General features: G+C 33.3%; 1 long non-coding RNA gene across 1 annotated transcript; it reads left to right on the forward strand.

Moving 5' to 3' along the window:
- Nucleotides 1–7,383: 7,383 nt before the first annotated feature.
- LOC141379038 (uncharacterized) lies at nucleotides 7,384–10,432 on the forward strand. The gene is made up of 7 exons (XR_015516601.2): nucleotides 7,384–7,487; nucleotides 7,592–7,699; nucleotides 8,519–8,602; nucleotides 8,723–8,777; nucleotides 8,877–8,952; nucleotides 9,027–9,203; nucleotides 9,546–10,432. It is a non-coding gene; the product is annotated as an uncharacterized LOC141379038 (long non-coding RNA).

Here is a 10,432-nt window from a genome sequence, read left to right on the forward strand (position 1 = left end):
TACTGTCCTGCCGGTGCATTACAAGCGACTTGCACAAGCGGGAATTTATTTTATTTTTTTGTAGTTTGATGCATGCATTTATTTATATTTTTAAACAAAATATAAACATTGTTTTAAGGATTTAAGATTCTGAATACAGTTAAATGCATCATAACATGTCTTGTGAAAATGGTCTATAGCTTGCTGAGGGTTCTATAATCGGTTTATGTAAAAAAAAAAAAAAAAAAATGGGTAGTAATTTCTGTACCATATAAACAATAGTGTATTTTTAAAGAATTTGTATTGCCATGCAGTAGAACAGGGGTGATCAATCCTGTTCCTGGAGATCTACCTTCCTGTAGATTTCAGTTGCTACCCATTTCAAACACACCTGCCTGTAATTATCAAGTGCTGTTCAGGTCCTAATTAATTGGTTCAGGTGTGTTTGATCAGGGTGAGAGCTGTGTTTTGCAGGAAGGTAGATCTCCAGGAACAGGACTGAGCAGCCCTGCAGTAGAAAGTGTACTGTTGTACCAAAAAGTTTTAATTTTTACAAAATTACATGTGTGGTCCTACAATAACCGATATAAAGGTACAGTTGAAGTCAGAATTATTAGTCCCCCCTTTGAATTGTTTTTTTCTTTTTCTTTTTTTTTTATAAATATTTACCAAATGATGTTTAACAGAGCAAGGAAATGTTCTAAAAATTTTCTTTTGGAGAAAGTCTTTTTTTTTCTCGGCTAGAGTAAAAGCAGTTTTTATTTTTTTAAAAGCCATTTTAAGGTAAAAATTAATAGCCCCTTTAAGCCAGTGGTTCTCAAAGTGGGGGTCAGGACCCCTTGAAGGGTCGCGGAACAATGAAGGGGGGGGTCGCCTGGTGATTTCCAAAAATCTACTTATTATTATTAGACCATAAGAATGACCATATTTTCTCCATAACCAACTGAAGAGAAAAAAACAGTCGTTTATAGTTACTATAGTAGCTTATTTACTTGTTCTATAGGATTGCGACCCCTGGGGTAAATACATTATATTAAAGACACAGCAATAGCGTCAGATGCAGCAGATTGATTTTATACCACCAGGTTAAACTTTCTGGCCCATTTACAGCACTGAAATACATAAAAAAAATAAACAAAGAATAGACTTTGGTCCATTGGTGTGTGTGTGCGCCATTGCATGCAAGTTTTCTGTATTTATAACCACCTCAGGGGATATTGGGGGTCACGAGTCACTGGTATTGTTATTTTAGGGGTCGCGTGCTGAAAAGTTTGGGAACCCCTGCTTTAAGCTATATTTTTTTCGATAGTCTACAAAACAAACCATCATCATACAATAACTTGCCTAATTACCTTAACCTGCCTAATTAACCTAGTTAAGCCTTTAAATGTCACTTTAGGCTGTATAGAAGTGTCTTGAAAAATTTCTAGTCAAATATAATTTACTTTCGTCAGGGTACAGATAAAATAAATCATTATTAGAGATAATTTATTAAAACTATTATGATTAGAAATGTGTTGAAAAAATCTCCCCTTTAAACAGTAATTGTGAAAAATTAAACGGGGGCTAATAATTCAGGGGGGCTTATAATTCTAACTTCAACTGCTATAGCACATAGATTATGTAACTCATTTTATAGCCAGATGAAGCTATTTATTTGTATTTTTGCTTTCAAGAAGTAATTGATAGATCATGAAAACATAAAATGCAGTCAAATAAGCATCTTTATAAATTATTATGAGTTGTCAATTAGTGAGCACCAGTTAAAAGTCAGACAAGAACTTGGGTGCATCATACAGCGGGGAACATGTGTACTGAACACATAAGAAAATATTATGTTATGGAAATATATGTATAATAATTTCTTTCTAAAGGAAATATGTTAATAATTCAGGCCCATAGTCAGGGAGGTTCGGGTGGTTCAAAAGATCCACCCCAACACTGACAAATTCCAGAAAATATATAAGCAAATTTATCCCCTTTTCGACTTCTATTTCATCATAAATTGTGAAAACGATCGATAAAAGAAGGCTTAAAGCTCAATTAAATTTTTTATTCGAGTGGCCAAATTCTGACTCTGGAAAGTTAAATGGAACAGCCGGTTATTTGCCTAAAGGCTACAGAACAAGGCTACTTTAAAACAAGTTTTACCAGATTCCTATTTTTTTAATGATGGATTATAATAAATTTGTATTTATATTTAAGTATTTTTATACTTATTTATTTTTATTAATGCTAATCTCATAATATTTAAATTGTATATAAATTAGAAATATTTTTGGTGCATCAAAAAACTCTGGTTATGTTCATCCGCCAAGCTGATCCAGCAAGGATTAGTTTCTAAAATGTCATAAAATTGAATAGAAAATGAGATGAATAACTGCAAAAAGATCCACAAAAAAAGAAACACCCCTTTCAATAGGCTGGCTATGGGCCTGTAATTAAAAATACTGTTGACATGGAATGGAACCAGATTTAAGTAAAAAATCAGAAAAAAATAGTTTTGTGTAATAATGAAATGACAAGGAGAAAGCACTGAACTACTGAAATGTACTCAATACTTTATACAAAAGGCTTTTTTTGGTGACGGCAGCTTAAAGAAACCTCACATACGAAGAATTAGGTCACATGCATTGCTCAGTTGGGGTCTCGTCTCTAAAATCTGATATTTAGTTTGTATTTTCTATTGGATTCAAGTCAGGTGATTGGCTGGGCCATTCTACAGCTTGATCTTCTTTCTCTGAAAGCATTTGATAGTTTCCTTGGTTGCCTTTTGTATCATTAGCTTTCCATCCAAAAATGAGAATTAAACTTATGTGCAAAACTGCAAATAGAGCAGTGTGTCCATCCAACGAGTCAAAGAAAACAAAATTGTCTCTTTCTGAATAACTGGTGCTAAATATCAGCAGTAAAAGAGAACTTTACTGCGGTAGGAGATGCTGCGGGGATCCACTTTATTTAATAAATGACTTGCACCTCAGAATAAAATGCCAACGTGCAATGAAATTGCGGTGACATTTGAAGGAGTGAAGACCGTTCTGGAAATAATTAATAACATAATAACACTAATACTGACATGGTTAAGGCGTTTTAGAATGATCAAAACAACATTTCAGATGTTTTACAATGTGCTCAGCCTGCTGGTTTGTCCATTCACACACATTTTCATCATCACATGATCTCATATTAAAATCACATGAATATTTTTCATAAAGAAATTTTTTTGGTAAAAGTGTTTCCAACGTAGTTTATGTGCATCTTTTCTTATAGAATAAAACGTTTATCCTACTCAGTTATGCGCATATGTTTTTTATGTGCATTTTTAGAATGTATGCGCATCATGGCATTTCCATCAACCAATTTTTTGTCTAAAATGCACAAAAAAATAGTTATAGTAATGACATCATGCTGATAATATTAACTTATAATGATGAATGGTTGCTGGCGAGTGGTTGCTGAAGAACTACTGAAAGATTTCAGCTGCTGTCTGGGCTTTTATTGCCTTTCTACACCTCCCTTTCTTCATGTATTCAATACTTTTCGCCTGTGTCATTTCATTTTATTATGAATAGCTTAATTCGTAAACTAGTTGAATTTATTTTCTTTGCATAATTGTATTTCCTTGGTTGTTACCAACATCTGGTAAAGATTTAAAGTCAACAGCACCTTTAGAAATATGTTTCTGAAAAAAAAAAAATGATGTCGTGTTTTATTTTCCCTGCTTTATAATATCAATCTGTCTTTTAAACACCACATCAAATATTTGTAAATATCTTTTTTTTTTTTCAGCCTTACATTTAGCATTTCAAACTATGAAAAGCTCACGTTTATGGCCTTAAGTCTAGATTATTCGAATACATTATTAGCTGGTTGCCCTGCAGGCAAAATAAATAAACTTCAGCTGATATTAAATGCTGCAGCTACAGTGCTTAGTTATAACAAAAATACAATCATATTAAGAGTCTTTGTCAACATTGCACTATAACCATTAAGCATTGAGTACATATAATTACTAAATGCTTTAGTTTCCTGGTATTCGAGCAAGCTTTTGTCACATTGTAGCCTTTCATGCCCATTACCTCTGTAGTATTTTGGACAAAACAGATTTTTCTCATTTAGCACCTAAACTCTGCAAGTGTGTGAAATACAGGGTGGAAAGCAGTCCCACTCTTGTCAGTTTAAATTTAGATTAAAGACACATCTCTTTAAATTTAAGGATTATTAGGCTGCAATAATAAGGGGAACCAGAATAGGAAAATGTTTCCAAAAACAACACTTTAAAAAAAGGCTATCTACAGTGATCAGCATAAATAAGTACACCCCCTTTTTGAAAATGAATATTTTTTTTATCCATTTCTTAGTGAATATAGCACTTAGATAAAACAAATTTGTTAAAACTTTATATAAAATAAACATTTGGAAACCTAACATTTTTAAAAATAGAAAGATAATACATTTAAATTCAAACAAGCTAGTGAAAAAAATTATAAACTTAAACATTTTAACAATTTTTTATGTTTTTTTTTGTTTCTCTTGATTTTGCTGTTTATTAAACTTTTTATATATTTATATTTTATTCTCATTTTTTTTTCTTTTTTTAGATTAGTTCTAGTTTTAGCAAATCTAATGTACAGTTGAAGTCAGAATTATTAGCCCCCCTGAATTATTAGCCCTGTTTATTTTTTCCACAATTTCTGTTTAATGGTGAAAAGATTTTTTCAACACATTTCTAAACATAATAGTTTTAATAACTCATTTCTAATAACTGATTTATTTTATCTTTGCCATGATGACAGTAAATAATATAAAACAATATAATACTTTATTAACTTAAAGTGACATAACTTGCTTAGTTGGGTTAACTAGGTAGGTTAGGGTAATTAGCCTTGCTATTGTATAACGATGGTTTGTTCTATAGACTATCGAAAAACAATTAGCTTAAAGGGGCTAATAATATTGACCCTAAAATGGTTTAAAAAAAATTAAAAACAGATTTTATTCTAGCCAGAATAAAACAAATCAGACTTTCTCCAGAAGAAAAGAACATTTACTTGCTCTGTTAAACATCATTTTAGAAATAATAATAACAAAAAAATTAATAGGGGGCTAATAATTCTAACTTAAACTGTATATGCACACATATAATATTGTACACCATCAAATAGAAAATATTCACTAAAAGAAAGCTCTGTGAAGGCTTTACTCATTTATGCTGAGCACTGTACACTTATCACAATGATCAACAGTCTGTGACCCATAACACATCAATACGGTTACAATGATGACAACAATAAACACAAAATACACATGTTCTCCTTGTTACATGTGTAAGCTCAAGTTTTTGATTATATAATGTTGATAAAACTGCAGTAAGATGTAACACTTTTTTTAAGCTTTTACACAATTTTAGTGCACTATTTTAATTTATTTATTTTTTGCCAGTGCAAATAGTTATTATTTTTAATTGTTAAAGTTTTTTTATTTCATTTATTATTTTAAATTCTTTTAAACTAAACATCATTTTAAACTAAAATTATATTTGAATATAACATATTTGCTGTAAATAAGCCAACATCAAAAGGATGGGGGTGGGGGGAGTATTTGGCTCAGTTGATCTAAAAACAGAGCAGAACAGCATGTGTAAATGTCTCTCTCTCTGTGAAACCTGAAAAAGGACATTAAGTTTGGTAACAGTCTCTTTAACATGCATTTGTTAGTTAACCATTTTAGGGAACAAAACTGCTCGGACGGCAATTGTTTGAATGCTATTGAGGGGTAATGTTCTTGATTTCTCCAAACAAAATGCATAACATGACTGTGGTGCTGACAGATGACACAGCATAAACCTTTGATAAAATGAGTGTTTCCCAGCACTGGGGGTTGTAGTCTCAGTGCTCGTTTGCATCTAATTGCATCAGTGATTTTTTTTACCGTTCTTTTCAGTTGCTTAGGTGCATTTCATACAACACCATTTACATTTGCACAGCAGTTAATGCATTTCTCAAAACAATTAACACAAACTGCAAAACCTGATAACCTTCAAAAGCGTGTCACTTGCTCAAAATGGATAGCTCATTCCTAGCAAGTATTGATGTCAATAAGTGTCAGTGTCATCTAGATGAAAAGTCCTGACAGCGCTGTTTATGAACAAGATAGTCAAATGTCTTTGTCATGTTTTCATTATGACACTTTACTTTGTAAATGTTTTCCAATGCAAAAAAAAAGTCAGATTTTGGTGACACTTCCTGAAAATGCTCATGACAGCACTATATACTATTTGCACAACCATTTGAAAACTACAGTAAAGTTAGACATCACTGCATTTAGTGAGGTATCTGAGTACAAGACACTGAATATGTATGTTTCACATTTTTGCATATGCTCATTACAATTTTAATTTATTCACAGCATTGTGCAAAAGAATAAATACACTCTGATTTACAACAAACATAAACTTCCTTTGGGCAGAGCTGTGCATCATTGCAGTACATAGTGGAACTGAACCAACAACATACATTCATTTTCTTGTCGGCTTAGTCCCTTTATTAATCCAGGGTCGCCACAGCGGAATAAACCACCAGCTTATCCAACAAGTTTTTACGCAGCAGATGCCCTTCCAGCCACAACCCATCTCTGGGAAACATCCACACACACTCATAAACTACAGACAATTTAGCCAATGTATACCGCTTGTCTTTGGGGGAAACCGGAGCACTCGGAGGAAACCCACGCGAAGGCACACTCTCAGAAAAAAAGGTACAATGAGGGTACAATTTTTTTACTCCTAGAGGGAACAAAATATAAAATTGTACCTTTAAAGGTCCCAAATTGGTCCTAGGGTACAATTTTGTACCCAAATGGGCTATAAAGGTACAAATGTCCAGATTTAGGTTTGAAAGGTACATTTTTGTACCTTTTATAGCACATTTGGATACAAAATTGTACCGTAAAGGACCAATTTGGCACCTTTAAAGGTACAATTATATATTTTGTTTGCCTATAGGAACAAAATTGTACCCTCAGCTCATGATAAGATCAAGACACTATATAACACTAATTTAAATGTATTAATACTAAACATTAATACTAAAATACATAATTTAAAAACATAATAAATAAATAAATTGATTGAATTAAATATTTTAATATTAAATAATTTTTTCATGTATTTAAATTTTTTCATGTATTTAAATTACATTTTTTTCTCAAAAATGTTAATAATTTAATTTATAATAGAATGTAATTTTAATAATTAAAAACGTAAATACTGGTCTTTGCTTACTGTTTAAGTTTAAGACCCTATAGTATATGGGATGTGGAATAAGAACCATGCAGAGTGACAGCATCTTCATACAGGTGGTGATGTTGCTGTCTCTTTAAGAATTTGGCTTGTTGAGACGTTATAGTAGTGTTTGTTACTGAGGCGGTCCGTCGAGTATGCTGGCTGTTTACACAGAACTTCGCACGCTTTTCAAAGAAAAGTCTATTTTGGAGTCCACACTTTTCAGGTAAGAATGTATTAAAGATATATTTTCATTCTCATTTTTACATGTGAAGCCGTGTTCTGTTGATTTTGTCTGACTCTCGGGTCTCGGCTTTCCCCCGCTTTAAGTGCTCCGGGCTGGCCTGCAGGATGGAGTTTGCTAAGATGTCTGCAGCTTATTAAAGAAGTTAATACAATGTGATATCGAAGTCACCGAGGGACATAACGTTATAGACGGTGAGTACTATATGCTGTTTGTTTTCTCGGTGTAAAAGTTCCCTTTATCGCCTACGTTACGTATTCGCGCCTTATATCTTACGTTACGTTACTGCTTTATTAATAAGTCTTGCCACGGCGGAATATAATCGCAACCCAAATAGCAAAATACACTCGGGCCAGTTGCGGCGGCAGAAGCGAGCCGAAACTGCCGTATCCGTGCACCGGAATCAAGCCGTGACCCGTGAGTAATGTGCTGTGTGGCCCGGAGCTCGCGCGACTAAAGTTTTCATATACCTTGATATAGAACCTTTTGTTATTATTAATACTGGAGATTTGTAATTATCGATAATGTTTTATAATTTGAGGCCATTTTTCTAGCCACGGTTGACCGCTGAAATGTAATTTTAGACGGTTATATAAGTTACACCGCCATTTTGTGAAGAATAATCACAATTTTGTCACCGACAAAGCGACTGATTATGTAAACGTGGCTAGTTACAAACGTGGCGTGTGTATGCTTGTACATATCTTCGTTTCAGTGTCTAAGTTACATTAATGTTGAGGAGTGTCCACAAACTCTTATGTCCAGAATTGGTGGTGCTTTACTATCGTTTAACGTTATACTTATGTTAATGTAGAATTATTAACATACCATGTTGTATAAATCGACGTTTTAAGTTATACTTTGTTCTTTAATGTAATAATTTGTCTCATCTGTTCTGAAACTGGTACCTTGAGCTATTTTACCTATTTTATTAGTATCTCAAAATAAGTAAATAGTTATTGCTTTATCTTATTGCTTTCCAGAAGTTTTTGAAGTTTCCAATTGTCTTTCAGGACAAGATTGAACAACAGAATGCAGCCTAACAGCATCAGGGCAACGAAGGCATGTCATATGAAAGCATGGCTCAGTTACAAGATGTAAGTATCTCTCATTATCTATACCATGGTTTTAATGGCTTACATACTATTTTAAATTTGTAGGTTTTTACTTACAAACAACAATAAATGTACACCCACATGTTTAAAATTATTTTCTAGGTTTTCATCGAAAGATGAGAGATCAACTGAAGAATGCTATGGACCTGACTCTAAGGTACTCTTTCTAAACTTTCTCCACTTGATTAATATTATTAAATTCTAGCTTTGGATGGATTCATTCAAATTTGTTTGTATGCCACATCTTATGTTCCAGGAATTGATTTTACAGCAGCACTTCTCATTTTGCCAGCCTTGTTAAGCGAGACACTTCAACATTTCGTTGTGCTCCGGTGCGTATGTTGTTTTCTGTTCAGTATATGCTGTGATAAATGCATTTTATAATGCTTGATATTCTTTATATTAGGATGACGCAGTGGGTAGTGCTGTCACCTTACAGCAAGAAGGTCGCTGGTTCGAGCCTCGGCTGGGTCAGTTGGCATTTGTGTGAGGAGTTTGCATATTCTTCCAGTGTTCGTGAAGGTTTCCTCCAAGTGCTCCGGTTTCCCCACAAGTATAAAGACATGCGCTATAGCTGAATTTGGTAAGCTTATTTGTCTGTAGTGTATAAATGTGTGTGTGAATGAGTGTGTCTGGATGTTTCGTAATACTGGGTTGCAGCTAGAAGGGCATCTGCTGCATAAAACATATGCTGGATAAGTTGGTGGTTCATTCCACTGTGGCGACCCCAGATTAATAAAGGGACTAAGCCGAAAAGAAATTGAATGAATGAATGAAATTTATATTAGTCTTTTAATCTGTGATACTTTTTTTTTTTTTTTTAATCAGTGAATATTAATTATTTTACTTTCTATGCATTTTGATTTTCTCTTCATCAGTTATAGAGTGAGTGATATTAATGTAATTATTGCTTTGTCATTTACAGTGAACCATCTTCACATCCAACAGTTCAAGTACAGGAGGAGGCCACCGACTGGACAACTGTGTTAACAAGATGAGTCACGGCAGTCTTCAGAGTTGATGGGATTGCGATTGGCTGGGCTAATGATGTGGACGAATATACATTTTTGACATATCCATCTTATTAGAAGAACACCTTGATGTTTCTGCAGTGGAATGTTTTGAATGAACGGTGGACGGTGACGAGCCTCGATCTACTCCAGTTACCAGAGTGATCAACCTTGTTTTTTGTTTCTCTACATGCTCTTGGGATAATCACAATCATCAAGTTAATTCAGCACACTGCTCTCATTCATGCATAAAGCAAATTTTTAAATAACTTGTTGTCCTAATGACTATCAAAGAACATTTTCCAGATATGAGTGCTTTACATGTCATGTTTACCAAAAGCATAAACACATATTGTGTTACAACAAATTACAACTCCACTTGAGGATGATGAGGAGTAATCTACTGATGTTGAGGAAGAGGCTACTGATGTATTTGATTGTCTGCGCTGTTGAAGCAATTTATAGAGAAACATTGCCTTCATTCTGAAATACAGAGAAAATTTTGATGACAAATTATTTATTATGACCGAGTATTCTGACTAAAGACAAATACTTTGGACTTTATAAAGTGCAGATGATGTAGCCTGTGTAACGTGTTTATAAATTTTAAACAGTATTCTTGTGGTCTTTGTATTAAGTGTAGATTATTTAGTTTTTATTCGTTATCTAAATTGTTCTTTTTACTGTTTTACATGTCTGCTTTATACTTGCTGTGTAATTTTATTTCTTAACACATTCAGTTGTGATTTGTAATGAAATATTTCTACATTAATAAATAAAAATGGACATCTGTGAACCAAAA

The sequence above is a fragment of the Danio rerio genome, chromosome 19 (assembly GCF_052040795.2).
Source record: "Danio rerio strain M-AB ecotype USA chromosome 19, GRCz13ab, whole genome shotgun sequence".
NCBI classification, from domain to species: Eukaryota; Metazoa; Chordata; class Actinopteri; order Cypriniformes; family Danionidae; genus Danio; species Danio rerio.